At 33.9% G+C, this 17,086-nt stretch overlaps 1 long non-coding RNA gene across 1 annotated transcript; it reads right to left on the reverse strand.

Annotated features, from left to right (window-relative positions):
• Positions 1-4,004: 4,004 nt before the first annotated feature.
• On the reverse strand, positions 4,005-8,471 carry LOC107570689 (uncharacterized). Its single transcript, XR_001607069.1, has 3 exons — positions 8,339-8,471; positions 5,191-5,296; positions 4,005-4,311 (listed from the first exon to the last, which is right to left on the reverse strand). It is a non-coding gene; the product is annotated as an uncharacterized lncRNA (long non-coding RNA).
• Positions 8,472-17,086: the final 8,615 nt, after the last annotated feature.

Consider the following 17,086-nt stretch of genomic DNA (forward strand, 5'->3'; position numbering starts at 1 on the left):
AATGGACTAAAAAGGCCAAACTCAGTATGCTCCTCTACATTATTAATAAACAAAACTAATATGTACAGGCAAGCAGGTGAGCCCAGAATAAACACAACAGGCACAGTTTCGTGTTAAGCGTTTTTCCATATAGAATAAACTGTCTGCAGCTCTTTTATGATCCAGCAGCTAAATTCAAATTTGCGTTGGCTGGCTGGCACAGAGCCAGAGACACACACGTTTTTAAAGCACTGCGCATTATAACCAATCCCATACTATTATGTTGAGTTTATGAATACAAAGACCAATCAGAGGCGTTCAGATGAGTCACCGCTGAAACACGCTGTTTCGTCACTGCGTGCGCTGCCTGACTGCAATCTCTGGCTAATTATCTCATCAGAAACAACAAAGTGAAGATGTACGAATGTAAGTAAGATATTAATTTTACAGTGTAAACAGCTTTAGAGGTTATTATGGGAGTTTGAGAGTGCTTGAATTCGCTGGACTGAAGTGAAAATGTTCTTTGATAGTGTAAACGTTCTTTGCTCTCGAATGAAATGAAAGTGTGCTTTCACAATGAAAGTGTTATAGGCTAATTAGTAACTTACTATGTTTTTATTAACTTCACATTACATACAAAGTCAGTCGTATTAAATATATTTAATGGTATGACACCATATCTGGTACTTAAGTAAAAATACAAATTTTTATGCAAAGTTAATGGATTAATACTATTAGGCTACTTTACTAGAACTAACATAATCTATAATTTTTTTTTTGAACTCCTTGTTTTATTGTTGTGATTATTATTTTTCTTTTCTTTTCTTTTATGTAAAGCACTTTGAATTACCATTGTGTATGAAATGTGCTATATAAATAAACTTGCTTTGCCTATAAAGATGCAAAATGCATTTACTTGCACATATTTGAGAATCGAGATATTTCATGATATATTTTGGGAATATTAAAAAAATAAAAAAATAAAACCCCTGCTGAATAAAACATTAGACACCATTAGAAAATGTGTAATGGTTTTACTGGTTATAATGGGACTGACACTACAATACAAAATTATTTGTCAAATAAATGAAACATGATGAAACATTAATTTTAGTTGAAATTGTTATAGATTACATCTAGATTGCAGCGATACATGACAGAATTAATAATAGGCTACTTAAAGTAGTTTAAACTGAATTTTAAAATTGTGCCCCCTAAAAGCACAAGTGGCCCCTGTCTGGCCCCCCCAGTTACTGTGGTCTAGAACCGCCCCTGGCTGTACAGAGTTATCTTTTAAAATCACTTAATGCATTTCATAATGCACGTTCATATCTGTTCATATTATATCGGTCTGTATATACTTTGAGTCAACAACAAGACATATAGGCTACTGGATTGTCTTTATCATCTTAGTTCATTATTATGCCACATTAAGCGTTTTGCTGTATGGGAGGACAAGTGAAAGTTTGCGCATTGTGTTCATAGCCATCTGTTTGCCTTGTAGTATATTAAATAATACCTATATATCGAATTTGATCTTTTAATTTAACTTAATGTATCTTAATACATTACGCCATATTAAGTGTTTATGTTTTTCTACAGGAGGAATGCGCTTAACGAGAGACTTTGTGCATTGCGTTCATATTCTGCTGTTCTGTGGCCACGGATTTGTGGGCCTTGTCTTTTTCTTGCAGGACCCTGTACGTTACGTTACTAAATTAGTTTTAATTGTTTAATAACCACCACAGCGTCTTGTCACCATTGGCAACAAGCACGATTTGTGTCGATTGCAAGTGACGTCGCAGGTAGCGGACAGTGCAAGTGGCGATTGCAAGTGACATTGTAATTTAGTTTCTTTTTTCTTGTCTTCACCACCTGGCTACCGTTGTAAAATGTTAAAATGTTAGTAATCAATAAATAGAACAAAGTAAAAAAATAAAAGACTGCAAGTGACGTCACTAGCGGAAGCGCAAGTGTCTAAGAGTGCAAGTCTGAGAGTGCAAGGCTGCAGCCAGACCCTTCTCGATCAATCAGTCATTCTAACATCAGGACACTAGGGGCGATGATGACGCCCTTAACAAGCCTCAGATGATTTGTGAAATAAGTTTATTATTTTTGTATATTTGCCTATATCCACCTTACAAGATGATGTCAGAGGACAGTACGCAAAACATATGCATACACTGTAAAGTATGTAAAGCAATTTTTTTCAAACACATTTAAAATGTATTTGCTACCCTCTTGAAAGAAAACAGCTTAATCCAGCCTAAGGTGGTTTGCTTGTCTTAACTGGGAACCAAGATGAGTTCCACTGGTCTTGTTTATGGTTTAGGAGACTAGAGGTTTATAGGCCTATATATCAGTTCCAAATAAGGCCAGCATGCAGGCTGTTTTCTACGGAAATAGACGCTATCAAACTGCTCTACAGGATGTTGCTTCTGTGTGAAACAAGAGGTGATAGAAGAACAAGAAATGAGAATGTCTAACGTTCAGTAGGATATTGCACCATACTGCGTCATATTTTTTCTAAATAGGCTAAATTAAGTAAGTTTAGTTTTTTTAATTAAATAGTTAAATTGTTTCTTAAATATAACTGGTAAAACTGATACTGGCATGAGCAACTACTGAAAAAAAACCATATACATGCACCGTTGCAATATTTATTTATCTGGTATTTATTTACCTACCTATTTTGGTAAATAATTTGATTTCATAAATGTTCATTTTCATCAACTGTAATGCATATTAAATATCACATACTGCCAAATATGTTTAACAAGTTTGTGAAATAGTATACAGTATGTTGTTATTCCATTATACAGTGGGTACGGAAAGTATTCAGACCCCCTTAAATTTTTCACTCTTTGTTATATTGCAGCCATTTGCTAAAATCATTTAAGTTAATTTTTTTCCCTCTGTGTTAATTGTTTCCACAGTCCACAGTTGCTCTTGCATACTTACATTTCATAATAAAAGTCATAAGAACATAAAATACACAAAGACCCTCCAGACCTTCATTCAGTGAGAGAAACAGTCAGTGATATCTATTGATGATTTTGCATCAAACATCTGTATTTTATTAATTTGAGCTTCTGCAGGTTTTGCATCTGAAACAAATAAGTTTATTTTCCTGCTCGACCATTTGTGTTAGTTTCTTAAAGAAATCTGAAAACTCTTTCTGATTCTGTTTATGATCTACTGACAATTGTATTGGCATATGTTTAATACTGTATTAATGTTTCAAATCAAATAAATTTGAAGTAGATTCATTCTTTTTGGTTTCCTTCAGACTGATACTGATCTTCACATATGACCACAACATATTTGGTCTTTTTATTAAGTCATGAGAAACTTATGCAAACATGGAATGTGTGCTTTTCTGTTTCAGATAATTGACGTAATCTTGGCATCATTGATAAAATCAAATAAAGAGTTTTAACTCTCTGAGAGTCATATACTGAATTCTGTGAATCCATGAATATGCATTAACTTAAACACAAACATACAACACATTTATGGGCAAAACAAGCTTTTATTTTCATAATACTTACAATGACAACTGAAAAAAAATGGATATGATTTATATTAGGATCATTATAAAAAAACAAAAGCTGAATGAATGAAATGATCAGACAAAGATCATCTGTAACTCTTGTAAGAACACAGAGTATCAGAGTGCCACTAAGAGCATTCTTCATGAAAACAGTAACATCCACAATGAATTCATTCAAAAATGTGGTGTCTTTATTCTTACAAGGTTCTCTAAAAGTCAAACATTTAAAAATATTGAAGCATAAATAATTCAGTAAAAGAACATACAAAAATGCCATTTAACAAAACAAAAATAAAAGCATTTACACATTAAGTATGATAATATTTCTGCTAAATTCTGTATAAGTGTAACAATAATCAAGCATTCTTGTAGAGCGTAACATGCTAAATTACACTAAATAAGTCAAACACTGATGTATGAACAGCAAACTGTTACATCAACTTCATAATAAATGAAGGCAGGTTTCAAACAAATGAAATTCTCACTTACTAGTTTCACATCTAAAAAGTACACATGGGTTGAATTCAAATACTGTTAATGTGTATACTGTTATAGTGACTATAAACTACTGCTGTTGGGAGTTGCTCATTTCATAGCATGCTGTCCGTTCTTTGCGCAGTATTAGCGCCTGTGACAAAAAAAATAAAGGATGTCAAGGCAACAACACAGAGTCAGGAGTCCTTGAAGTTTCACCATGAAGCATTTGGTCAGTTGCTGGTCAATTGGTTTCTTAAATGACCAATAGATTAACAGTAACTGTGTTGTAAAGAGAAGAGTGTCTGAAAAATTAAAGTTACAAGGTTAATATCTAAATGAATCTCAATGTATCACAGAGAGAATATTTGTAAGGATTCTCTGTGATGAAGCTAGAAAAAGCAGATAAAAAGCAAACTCTGTCTTTATATTTGTATTAAAGAAGTTGTTATAATGATGTCTGAATTAACAAGATGAATTAATCATATCACACAACATATCTTCTATCGTAAATCTTTCATAAATCTTTATAAAGACAAGACCCATTTACACAGGAAGAACCATCTGACTGACATGTCAGCCTGGTCTCATGTTTATACGTAGGTATAAATACGTAACATTTACAAGCACAAAACGTACACTTTTGTACGTTTTTAATCATGCTAAAACGTACAATTTAGACGTATTTCAACGTTTAAAACGTACAAATCGCTACGTATTTTTAGCTAAAAAACGTAAAAATATTTACGTATCTTTTATATCATTTAGATATTCATATCAATGCATTTTTATCATTTTATAAATACGCAATTTAGATTTTTTAGACCCCTTAACCTGCCCCCAAACCTAAACCTACCCAATTTATAGCGAATATGCATTTTTATCATTTTATTAATACACAATTTAGATTTTTAGACCCCTTAACCTATAAAGCATCCAGGAATGTTTTTGCTTTGTTTTTATATGTCATTTAGGGGAAGTTTTATCCAAAATAGAGCTTCTCAGATACTTGTCAGATACTTCGGTATCTAACAATCTTTTGTTATTCTTTAAACAGTATTCATTTAAAAACGGAAACATTATTATTTAACTTATTGAAAAAAATATTATACCAATTCATATCCTTTAAAGACTAAATAATTTCATATTTGTCTCTTGCTGTATGATTCACATGAAATACTTACACATTTGCCTTGGTTGCTTATACTTCTTGTAGCAAAAACACAGTTACAGCCCAAACCACCAGACCAACACCAGCACCACATATCCCTGATGCAGCACCGGACTGAGCTGTAATGATAAAGAGAGACAGTCATTAGAGTGAACGTGTGTCTGATCTATAACAAACACTAGAAACATCAGCATTATATAACCTGACTCAAGATATGATACTGTAATGATAAAGAGAGACAGTCATAGTGTGTTTGTAAGCTCTTCTCTATACAATATTGTATTTGGTACCCCAATGAGAGATATTTGTTCTTGTTTAAGATATTTCTTCTTAGTTTAAGTTCATGTTTTAATTCTAAACTCACTTCATTTTGATCAGTTTCTCAGAAAACAAGACCACATCTTCAGTTTGCATCTCAGTAAATGCCTTGATTTAAAGATGTTTAGATACTTGGTTTGGAAAACAATACAAAATACTGACAAAGATATTCTGTTTTTTTGCAGTGCATGCAAAATTTAATGCCAATATTTTATGAAAGACGTTCTTCACCTATGTAAGACCTTTTAAAGGTCAAAGGTTAATGTCAAAACAAGACTTTAAGATCTTTAAGACCTACAGAAACCCTGTTTATCTGTTGCCTAATAATTTATTTGTGTTCTTTTTTCACCAAATAATAAAGCTGTTCCATACTGCAGCTTTAAGAAATGCACTAGTTTCATTTTTAAAAATTTATATACTGTATATATATATATATATAAAATAAGTTCAAAATCAAAAATTTTTAAATACCCATGAAATAAAGACAACTTAAAATGACAAGAAATTGTATTGTGCCATCTCAGGCTATGTAATTTATTATTTTCTTACTATTTTTCTACCTCATATTTGGGTATTTTTGCCAACCCTGTTACCGACACGAGCATTACTAGATAGATACTATAGTTTAATTAGAACTATGTGAAAGTTTTCATATACATGAGCAGCATTTTATTCCCTCTTTTCACTGGGATTGTTTCAAATTTTAGATTTTTTTTATAGTTTTATATTTGTCATTCAGATGACCATGAACATCCTAATTTTGGAGGGTGACCACATTTCAATTAAGAAAAATATATATTTTTACAAGACAGATGTTAAAAAAGGGCTTTGTCCAAAATAAAATATAGTTACAGTTACAATTGAAAAACCTGGAAGGCTGTATCAAATATCATGAAATTGATGACAGACACAGGATTGAGAGAGTAACAGGGATGACAGGACACACATTCTTCAGCACAGTGCACATATTTGTTTACATTACTGTAAAGTTTTACTATTTTAAAATGCATTATATTGTTTTGCACTTACTTGGCATAATTGTACGACAATATTAAACAGTCAATTTTTCAGTTAAAGTCTGTTCATTGTTGATTTAGCACATTACATTTATAATAGATCTAGACATTAGATCTCTTAGAAATGTAATGTGCTAAATCAACATTGAACTGATTTTAACTGATTGTAATTAGATAATGCATCCATCTGTTTGTCTGTGTCCCCTCACAGAACTTCAAATATACTGATCTGGTTCAATTATTAGGCAAGGAAGATGATCAGATTCTGTGATCATCTGAAACCAGACCAAGATCTTGATGCTGAAATTTGGTTTCACTTTCTTGAACATTGCAAGACTGGGGTGAAGGTCTGCAGTCACCTTGCTGCTCTTGTTTGTAACTGAATTCACATGGATGCATTATTGACAATGAGTTATGGAAAAAAATGAGTTTTATTTAGACTGTTCATCCTATCCTGGTCATTAACAACAACAATAGTAATAATAACAATACCAACAATGCTAAAACAATACCAAAAAACTAAAATTGTAACTGATGCTCAAATGCCACTGAATGATATAGGCATTAGCTCAATAATATACCCAGGGTGACCTTTAATATGTTTGAATTTTACACAGACAATCTTTAAAAACAGGGTGACACCTAATCTATGTCATCCCTGTTACCCACATGTCAAAACCTTGAAAAGTAACAGGTTGACAAACAGGTCTGACGATTTCAAACTAATTTGCTAATTGCTAGCTAATAGTTCACAAAAACACATGTTGTACACTTTGAAAGGGTGTTACTTGTATATATTGATTATATTAAATGTAATAAATAATTGTTTAAATTTACATTTTAAAATGGTAAATAATGGTAACAGTATTGACATTGCAATTCATAATCATAATGAGGGACAGGCCAAAAACCTTACCCTTAGCAGCATAAATGCTATTTAAATTATTTAAAATAATATTTAATTTACTTTTTTTGATGTAATATTGATGAAAGAATACATAGTAATATGTTTTTAAATCGCAAATGTATTTGTTGTTATATTAATTCTATGTTTGATTATTTCTAGGGACGCAAATGGCACCGATTTCATGGAATGACCCATGAATGTTTTGCCAATCATTATTAAATATTTGTATCTTCTAGCAACCCTACAGGCTTACACTTTTTACCAAAAATAATAATAATAATCATAAGAATTACAAAACAGACATTCTTTCATATTTTTTCCTTGTTATTTTGTTTATAATGAATAGATTGAGGAATACTAAGAAGGTTGATGTCTAACTTTAAAGATGAATGAGGGGGAGTGTATAGTGAATGACATCCCTGGTTGATAAAGACCAGAGGTTTCATGCATTTAAGGGTTAACAATCTATTAAAGCAATCATTTCACATTAGGGTCAGAATAAATTCAAATGTAACAATTTATTATTAGAAGCAAATATCTCCAATTGGTGTGAAGAGGCACAGATGATGTTGGAACACACCCAATGTGTTTGATACCAAAAAAAACAAAAAAACACAATCTCTTCTGTGAACGATTCCAGTTCCTCTTAAAATATTTACAAACTGCATGTTGCTCTTCTATTAATGAACAAAAACTTGAAACAAATCTAAGGGTCTGCAAGACCATTTGGGAAATAATGTTAATTTCCTACAAATGTTTCATTTTTTTTTGCAAAATCTTTCTTGTGCTTTACAATGCTGATATTGAATGTCAGGTGTCTCTTAATTTAGATGCATGTTGTGTTGATTTTATATATCTACATTATTTCCAAAACAGAGATGCATGCAAGATATTGATACAGAAAGATTTGGTCTACTCACCACTGACAGTAACATTGATGGTCCTCTGTAAGGTGTATGTGCTACTGCTCATATTTAGATGATAATCTCCAGCGTCTGTGGTTCTGGAGTTACTGATGGTGAGAGATCCAGATTTTTCATTTAGCTGCAGTCTGCCTTTAAATCTCTTTTCATCTCTGCTGTATCTTTTGGTCTTTTTATTGATTTCACCCACAATATCATCTCCAGTCTTCCACAATATCAGGTCATATCCCTCTATGTCAGTAACACCAGTGTGTAGAATGATAATTTCTCCCTCCTTGACTGCTATTGTCTTCCCACCACCTGTCACTGCAACGAACACATATGGAGAAAATATGATTAGACATATGAATGAATAATAATTTTTAATTAAATGTTAAGTGTTAATTTTTAGGTAAAATGATTCATATTAAAAGTATTCACATTCATACCCTAGGTAAACTGTACTTTTATTAATCATTTGTTTACATTTTATTTTATGATTTCAATGACTTGATGAACTTCAAGATGTACTGTACAGTGCTGTTCATACATCTGTAATATTTTGGCACAAGATAAGAGATAAGTGAAGGTGAGGGTCTATCTTGAGCAAACTTTTATTCCAAAAAACGCAAAGATGATGAAACAAGGAGCTGAAGGCATAAACAAGGGGTAGGCAAGTTTGGTTCTCACTGTCCTGAAGAGTTTATTGTTGTTGCAGATGAAATAAAAAAAAAAAATTCAGGTTAAATGCTGATTATTAGTCATTCAAACCCTTTTATCTAAACCTCTTAACTTAACCGACGGTCGCGAACATCCCCATGTTTGTAATTTTTATTTATTTTTTTACACTTTTTATTCATGTTTGTAGTTCTGAACTGAATCCTTTGCAAAAGTACAATGGATTGTGGGCAATATTAGCCATTAGTGTGTGCACGGATCCACACTTCAAAAATCTACCTAAAATAGTACATCATCTGGGGACTTTTGGCATACTCTTTTCAACACACTATGCTTTGGGACCACACTTATTTTAATCTCGCACACTATTTAGGATGAATAGTATGAACATTGGGACGCAGGGCACGTAATCCTGAAAACATTGATTAGCTCAGGTGTGTTTGATTAGGGTTGGTGCTGCAGAACAGCGGCTCTCTAGGACCAAACCTGCCTACCCCTGGTAAATTGATTGACTATATTTTGAGACAAAGGTCTTGTTAATGTTTTTCAGTTTAGTTCAAGGTTATTAAAGTAACAGTTTTTCTATAACAGACGAATATGTAAAAGTATGGTATTTGGGGTAAAAAGCGCCCCTGCTGTCGGGGCTGAAGGTACAACAATTAACATAATAAATGATAATAAATAGCTGGCTGACTTTTCCATTTGTTGACATAACATGGTTAGATTTAGATGGTAAACATCATATTAAGTTGGGTGTCCACCTTAGAGATAATCACCACATTTATAAGTGAAACCATTATATCTAAAATTATGATATTCATATCATATAATAAAAAATATTATTTTTACTACTGCAAAGCAATATTAAAATATTATGGAACCTCGTTCGATGCTTTCAGAATCTTTACTTTTTAAAATAATTTTGTTTCTATATTTTATTAATATACTGTAATGACCATATATTTACAGAACAAAAATGAATTATTTCATCAAAATAAATAGTGAATGGTACAAAGTTTGCTAAAGTTGCTGTTTTGAATAAGTATTAACGTATAAATTAAAAATCAAAACATATTACTTTAACCAAAATATTTGTATAAATACTGTGTACTTTTTGCTCCAGTCTGGTCTTTTAACTCTGTGTGTGGGGTAAAAGGCCCACTTTGCCACCTCATACATTTATAAAATATTTAAACAAAACAAAACACTTTTATGATCCATTTTCACACAAAATCTGTTGCTCCATCAATGTTCAATAAAAAACATACAGGTGCATCTCAATAAATTAGAATGTTGTGGAAAAGTTCATTTATTTCAGTAATTCAACTCAAATTGTGAAACTCGTGTATTAAATAAATTCAATGCACACAGACTGAAGTAGTTTAAGTCTTTGGTTCTTTTAATTGTGATGGTTTTGGCTCACATTTAACAAAAACCCACCAATTCACTATCGGCACCTGTACACTGTGGAAGTAGCGAAAAGCATATTTTTCTTAAAGGGGTCATATGATGCGATTTAAATTTTTCCTTTCTCTTTGGAGTGTTACAAGCTCTTGGTGGTATTTGCTGTTCAAATGCGGAGTTTTCCAAGTAGATATAACTGCAGACCGGAGACTCCAACATGGGGCGTGAACTCCAAAAGTGGGCAGAACCTCCAAAATGGGGCGGCCCCCAGCAGGGGAAAGACTTTAATCTCTATCTCTTTGTTCCAAGCAATGGGGGCATCCCGGGGCTCGAAATTCGCAGGGTAGGAGGGGGTAGTGATGCTGGGTGTAACTAAAAAGGAGCCATTGTCCGGTGAGGGCTGGTTGGGGAGTTACGGAACGGCCCGGCTCGGCAATCTCATATTACATAATCTTATTAACTGCTTATCTCCTGAACTTTCTTTACCACCCTATTCAGCCGTGCAGTCAATTTCACTGGCTAAGGTTAGGGTCAGGTGTGGGGTAGGCTTAGGGGTTAGCATTTATTGTAGCATAGTGTAGGAAATCAACACTGTGATTGACTTCAGCGCCAATCCCGCCGTGCAGTCAATTTCACTGCTTAAGGTTAAGGTCAGTAGTGGGGTAGGTTTAGGGGTTAGCATTTTTTGTAATCTTTAGAATCAGCTGTGGGGCGGAGTTTGCACTGAAGTGGATTGGGGGGAAAAAATGTGCATGCGTGTCATGTGCTTGTCTGCCAATGGGAGGAAGCAACGCCCTATTTTGGAGCTCACACACCGTTTTGGAGTTCCCGCCCCCATTTGGAGATCTCCAAGCTGCAGTTATACCCTTCTCGAGTTTTGCGCATTGTGTGTGTGTGTGTGTGTGTGTGCGCGAGCGCGCGCGCAAGAGAGAGAGAGAGAGAGAGACAGAGAGAGGGTCACATCACAGTGGAGTCAGCTGTCTTAACCGTGGCTTGTGTACTGCAAACACATACCAGCTTCATCACTGTCTGTCACGCGACTCTGTTCCCCTTTCGGGCTTGAACTGATGGTAAAACTAATGACATTATTTACTGTCTTTACATTTATTTTGAAAGATGAAGCTCGCGATTATGGTAAGGGGAGTTACATTTCTGACGAATGCTTGCGGTGTTCGTCCAATCACAATGCACTGGGTCAGCTGGCCAATCAGAGCAGACTGCGCTTGTCGGAAAGAGGGACTTTGTAGAGAACGAAGCGTTTGAGAGAGGCGGGGCATAGAGGACCTACAATAATGTACAGTATTTGAAAAATAATGTGTTTTTTGAACATTAAAGCATGTCAACATATTCTGTTACACCAAATACACAAATGATCTTTAAAAAAGCATCATATGACCCCTTTAAACACATTTCATTACACCAAATAATGTTATTTTTAGCAGCATCATATGACCCCTTTAAGGTGTGCCATTATCCCCACTGTACCTTACCACATGGAGTATAGTATAAACACTTCAATGTATTGATTCCAAGAATTGCCACATGATAAACAAATGGAAATCCATCACAGACAATAACTACAAATAAAATGGCTTATCCTGAATTTTAAACATTAAATTCCTGTTTAATTTAAACTTAAGTATTAATTTAACTGTTTCAAACTGTTTACTCAAATGATCACCAGTGTCAAATGTTGATATTATTTAACATTCTCATACCATTGTAAAGTTTGATTTACTCACCACCACAATCAATATGGAATTTCCTGTGTAAGATCATACTGTTGGTGTTGGTGTTGGTCTCCATTTTATAAACTCCAATCTTATCGTTTCGGATGTTTCTCATGGTAATATCTCCGGTTTGATTGTTCAGATGAATGTTAGGCCTACTCCATCCCCCGTCAACAGGGCTGTTTAATCCATTAACTTGCTCGAGACCATCGCCGGTTCCTAAGCGCGTTGGTTTACATGTCCCGCATGATTTTACTATTAAAGCCTTTCTTTAATTTTAACAAACAACACGTATTTCGAAAGTTCAAAGGCTCAACCATCGATATTTACGATCGTACTGTCACAGCGACAACCTCGTTTTAATTAGTATCAAGAGATCCTAACAATAGACGTAACATCGAATCCGAGAGTTGTGAAATGTTGTTGTACAGTGAAGATGACAGACAAACGAAATCATACAAACAGTGGCGTTGTTTTGGCTGCAATATTCCAGAGCACAAAACCATTTAGACGTTTTAGTCTAAAAAGTGGTGATTTAAAAGAAATGTGATTTATTCTGCTTGGTTTATGAAACATTTTTAGAGCGAATTATAATTCTTGTCAATTTTCCAGTAAATTATGCACTCCCAAGTTTTTTTCCAGTAGTTAAACGCTGTATTATCAAGTTAGCTAGAGTCTTACAAACAAAATAACCCCACCCTCACCGTTATATCTGCAGCGCTGATTGCTCAGTGATTCAAAACATTCTAACAGCGCCATCAGCTGTTGCGAGGTCCAAATATAAACAACCTATGATATTCACTGCACGTAGGCAGCCAGAGCAAAGCTAGTTAAGTTTTGATGGATGGAAAATGCAGCCAACAAATAGATGGTTACAGAGATTAGACCTATATAGATTCCTTGTATTTTGCAATCAGCCTTGTGTATGTTTTCAAGCATATAGGTTTGTATTTAGAAATCGTAATGTTTGTGTTCTTACTCAAGGTGAATTTTGTAATTTAGGCATCATCACAACTTTCACAATCTATTTTACATCCATAATGTAATGTATTACCAAGTGAAACGGGGTATTCAATGAGGGAAAAATAGGACAGTACTTGTTTTTATAAATCAAAATGAACTGAATGGTGAAAAGTGGGCATTCCATACCAGAGTGGAGCCAGACATGAATCTGAGTTTGCTATAACAGTGTCTAAATAGTCATTTGAAAAGTAGCTAAAACTATATGGTAGTGAAAACTGTGCTGTACGATTGTGCTACATGCCACATGCACATGCTAACAGACAACATAATTCATTTTTCTGCCTCTGTCATTATTGTTTAACACATATAGAAGGCCTGTGTCCTCTGTTGAACTATAAGACTGATACAGAGGCAAAGATGTAAATGTTTGCAGACTGGAGGGAAAAGTATATTAGTTGGGTGTACAGTGCTATATGAACAACAGGCAAAGGCAGCACAATGTTAATGGTAGCACACTGCATTGTATGAAAGTAAAGCAAAGAGATGTGAGCAGCAGTGACAGATATAAATGCAAGTGCTGCAGACAGTGGTATAACAGCAGGGGCAGTTTGCTATATATCGTTCATAATGCAAAAGTGTTAATGTGTGAAGAGTGGATGACAAAATAATGGTGTGAAGTCACAGATTTGGATATTTAGGTAAGACATTTGCGGATAAACTGATTACAGACGAGCAAGAATAAAGGACAGACATGGCCACCAGAAACCTCCAGTCATGTTTGTGACTATGAAATACCACTGTGCTTTCAAAAAAGCTTGACTGTTTCAGACAAAGATTGTTTTAGTGTTCATAAATTTCAGCTTCAACAACTGTGCTCAGTTGTAAATAGTGTAAATACTGTGTTTCACCTCATACTAATTACTAATCGCCCTTTTTGGAGTCTCCAAATGCCCCTTTTCAAATGTTATTTCACTGAGAAAAAGCTTACAGGAATTTTATTTTTAGTGGCTTTATGTTCAGGTTTGAATTATAGCATGTTCAGAGTCGTGGCTTTGACTTTATTGCTTTTTTAGTTACTCTGGCAAAGTTTCATATATGTATTCATAAACATTGTTTATGCAAATTAAAATGATAATAACTTTTCCAAAATATTTAAGCTTCTCTTACTCCATTTTTATAGTAACATAATGATTTCTGACTTCCAAACAACAAACTCACAACTATCATCTTTCAAAAGAGCCCTCAGTTATGCCTGTAGTATAAAGAGTTCATGAACTGTGACTGTTTTAGTTGGTGTAGGTCAGGTTTGGGTTTGAGCTCAACTAGCGGGGGCGACAGTTAACAGGTTAAGCGAGCGATGAGGGTGCCTTGATCTCCAAACTTCCACAGTATCTGATCATCTCTCTGTATTTTAGTAACACCAGTGTGTAGAGTGACAGAATCTCCCTCCATCACTGACAGTGACTCCACAACATCTGTCTCAACAACAAACACATGAGGAGAACAAAACAGGAACAGTTTAAAACAGATATTTAACTTATAATGCTGTAGGTAATTTTCACCTAATACATGTTTACATGTAGATGTACAGTGTGGTCCAAATTGAGACCCCAAAAATTTGTGAATTTTGTTTAAAAAAAATATATATATATATTTGATAACACGTTTTAGGATTTTTTTGAAAAAAAAAAAAAACATTATGATGTATCAAATTAAGAGAAAAAAATTAATAAATTATGGCCTATTTCAATATGTGACTAATTAAATGGAGGTAAATGAGTGATATCGATCATGTTACCTTTTGTGCAGGCCATAAAATAATAATCAGTTTGATGCTGTGTGCTTTTTTCTGCATTATGGCTTAATTATTAAACTTAATTCACAAATTCACAAAACTTTGCTCTGTGTTAGTCACACCAGTTCAGATATTTTCACCTTCACTGCTGTGTGCTTTTTCTGCATTGTGGCCTATTTGTATATGCATGGTCGATTGCTGTCCCAACACGTGTCTTTGTATTAACTACTTACAACTTTGTTTAAAACATGCTTAAACAATTATATTCCAAATATTTGTCTAGAAATGGGATCAAGCTTGTTAAGAAAACGATTTGTTTGAGTTCAGTGTACTTAAATCTTTAAGTTGACTGAACACTCAACACAGAATGTGAATGGACAATGACAAAAAAGAAGGAAGAAAGGTTGCATTCCCCCTCCCACACTCCCTTATAAACAAGGAGTAAGTCAACCATTTGTATTGTTTCAAGCCATTAAATTGTGTAATGGCTTTAAACCATTTTGCGGTTTCATTCTAGTTGCTTTATAATGTTGCTTTAATGGAGATAACTCCGAATTCCATAATGTTTTACATCGTTTCATAACTTGTAGTTCCACACTGATGTGAAAATGACTGTAAATAAACATTACACTACATGTTTTATGAATACCGGTTTATCTGTGTTTGGTGTCTATTTTTCACAAACTTTCTGGATTCATTAATATAATGTCGACTTGCCTGAATTACATCCCGAATGAAGCAGTCATGTCCCTGCAACTTATAAAACGTAGTTTTCAATAAGCAAGTTTTTTCTAGTAACTTCTACTTTAACATAAAGGTTCTTTATTGGCATCAATGATTCCATGAAGAACCTTTAACATCCATGGAACCTTCCAATCAAAAGAATCTTTATAGTAGAGAAAAGTTCTTTAGATTTTTTAAATGTTCTTCAAAATAAGAAAAAATTGTTCTTTTAAGAGCTGTTCACTTAAAGGTTCTCTGGGGAAGCAAAATTATTATTTTCTGGCATAACTGCAAAAACACCCTTTGAGAAAGTTTATTTTAAGAGTGTACATGGTATTAAGTTTTGTCAACTGAAAATTATGAGTTAATTTACTTGCTAAATGTGAGGTAACCCGTTTTCACAGGTTTTCTAAGTAAACTAATTATGTTTCACATTGTACTTCTGGTGTAATAGTCACATTTTCATCCAGCACAGCAATGCACCACTCAATATGGCCTTGCCATTGTAAACTCAAAACACATGAAAGACTTCTTATTGATTCTTATTCTTGTTTCTTACTGAATTTTAATAATCAGTGTCTTCCTTACTTATTTTCATTGTTGTCATTTAAACAGACAACGACAGTTTTTACCAAAAAAAAACAGAGACATAAACAAAAGTGTAACTACATACAAATTAAATTTTATAAAATAAATTATGATTTTCTTTTATGAAAATCATCTGATTTGGTCATTTATACATTTGGTCATTTGTAGCTTTTAAAAGTTGATATGAAAATAACTCCATAAACCTCTTTGCTGCGAATTCAAGCATCTGTTACAGTTTTGATTATACTTGTAGATTATATATTCCTTTACACATTTTCTTATTTTAGACAACATTCTGCTGCTTTTAACTACTTAATAGCTACATAAACAAACAGACAACATTTTTAAGGGCAAAACTTGTGGTTATTCCACATCTAAATGGTTCTTAGAATACTAATCCAGATTTGAATCCAATTATTCCACTGTAAGATTTGAGTTACTCACCATGGACAGTGACACTGTATTTTTTGTATATCTCAGTTCTGCTCTTGATCTCTAGTTGATAAATTCCAGTGTGATCAGCTGTGAGGCTTGTGATGGTCAGAGATCCATTTTGATTGTCTGGTAGCAGTTTTTCTTTAAATCTCCCATCAGCACCATCATATGTAGAGATGCGTCCATCTTTTTTCATGTTTGTTATGATAGACCCATCAAACTTCCACAGTATCTGATCATCTGTCTGTATTTCAGCATCATCAGGCATTAGCGTGACAGTATCTCCCTTCATCACTGAAAGTGTCACTTTTTTTTTCTCAACACCCGACACACCTGGTGAAAAAAAGTAAAATCTTGATAACACCTGACAATGCTTCACAGTGCAGAATATGTTACAGTGAATTTACAGACTCCCCCCCCCCGCCCCCCCCCGCTCACAGTCCGCTTGCG

Source organism: Sinocyclocheilus grahami, unplaced genomic scaffold, assembly GCF_001515645.1.
Source record: "Sinocyclocheilus grahami isolate Dianchi unplaced genomic scaffold, SAMN03320097.WGS_v1.1 scaffold1492.1, whole genome shotgun sequence".
In the NCBI taxonomy this organism is placed as follows: Eukaryota; Metazoa; Chordata; class Actinopteri; order Cypriniformes; family Cyprinidae; genus Sinocyclocheilus; species Sinocyclocheilus grahami.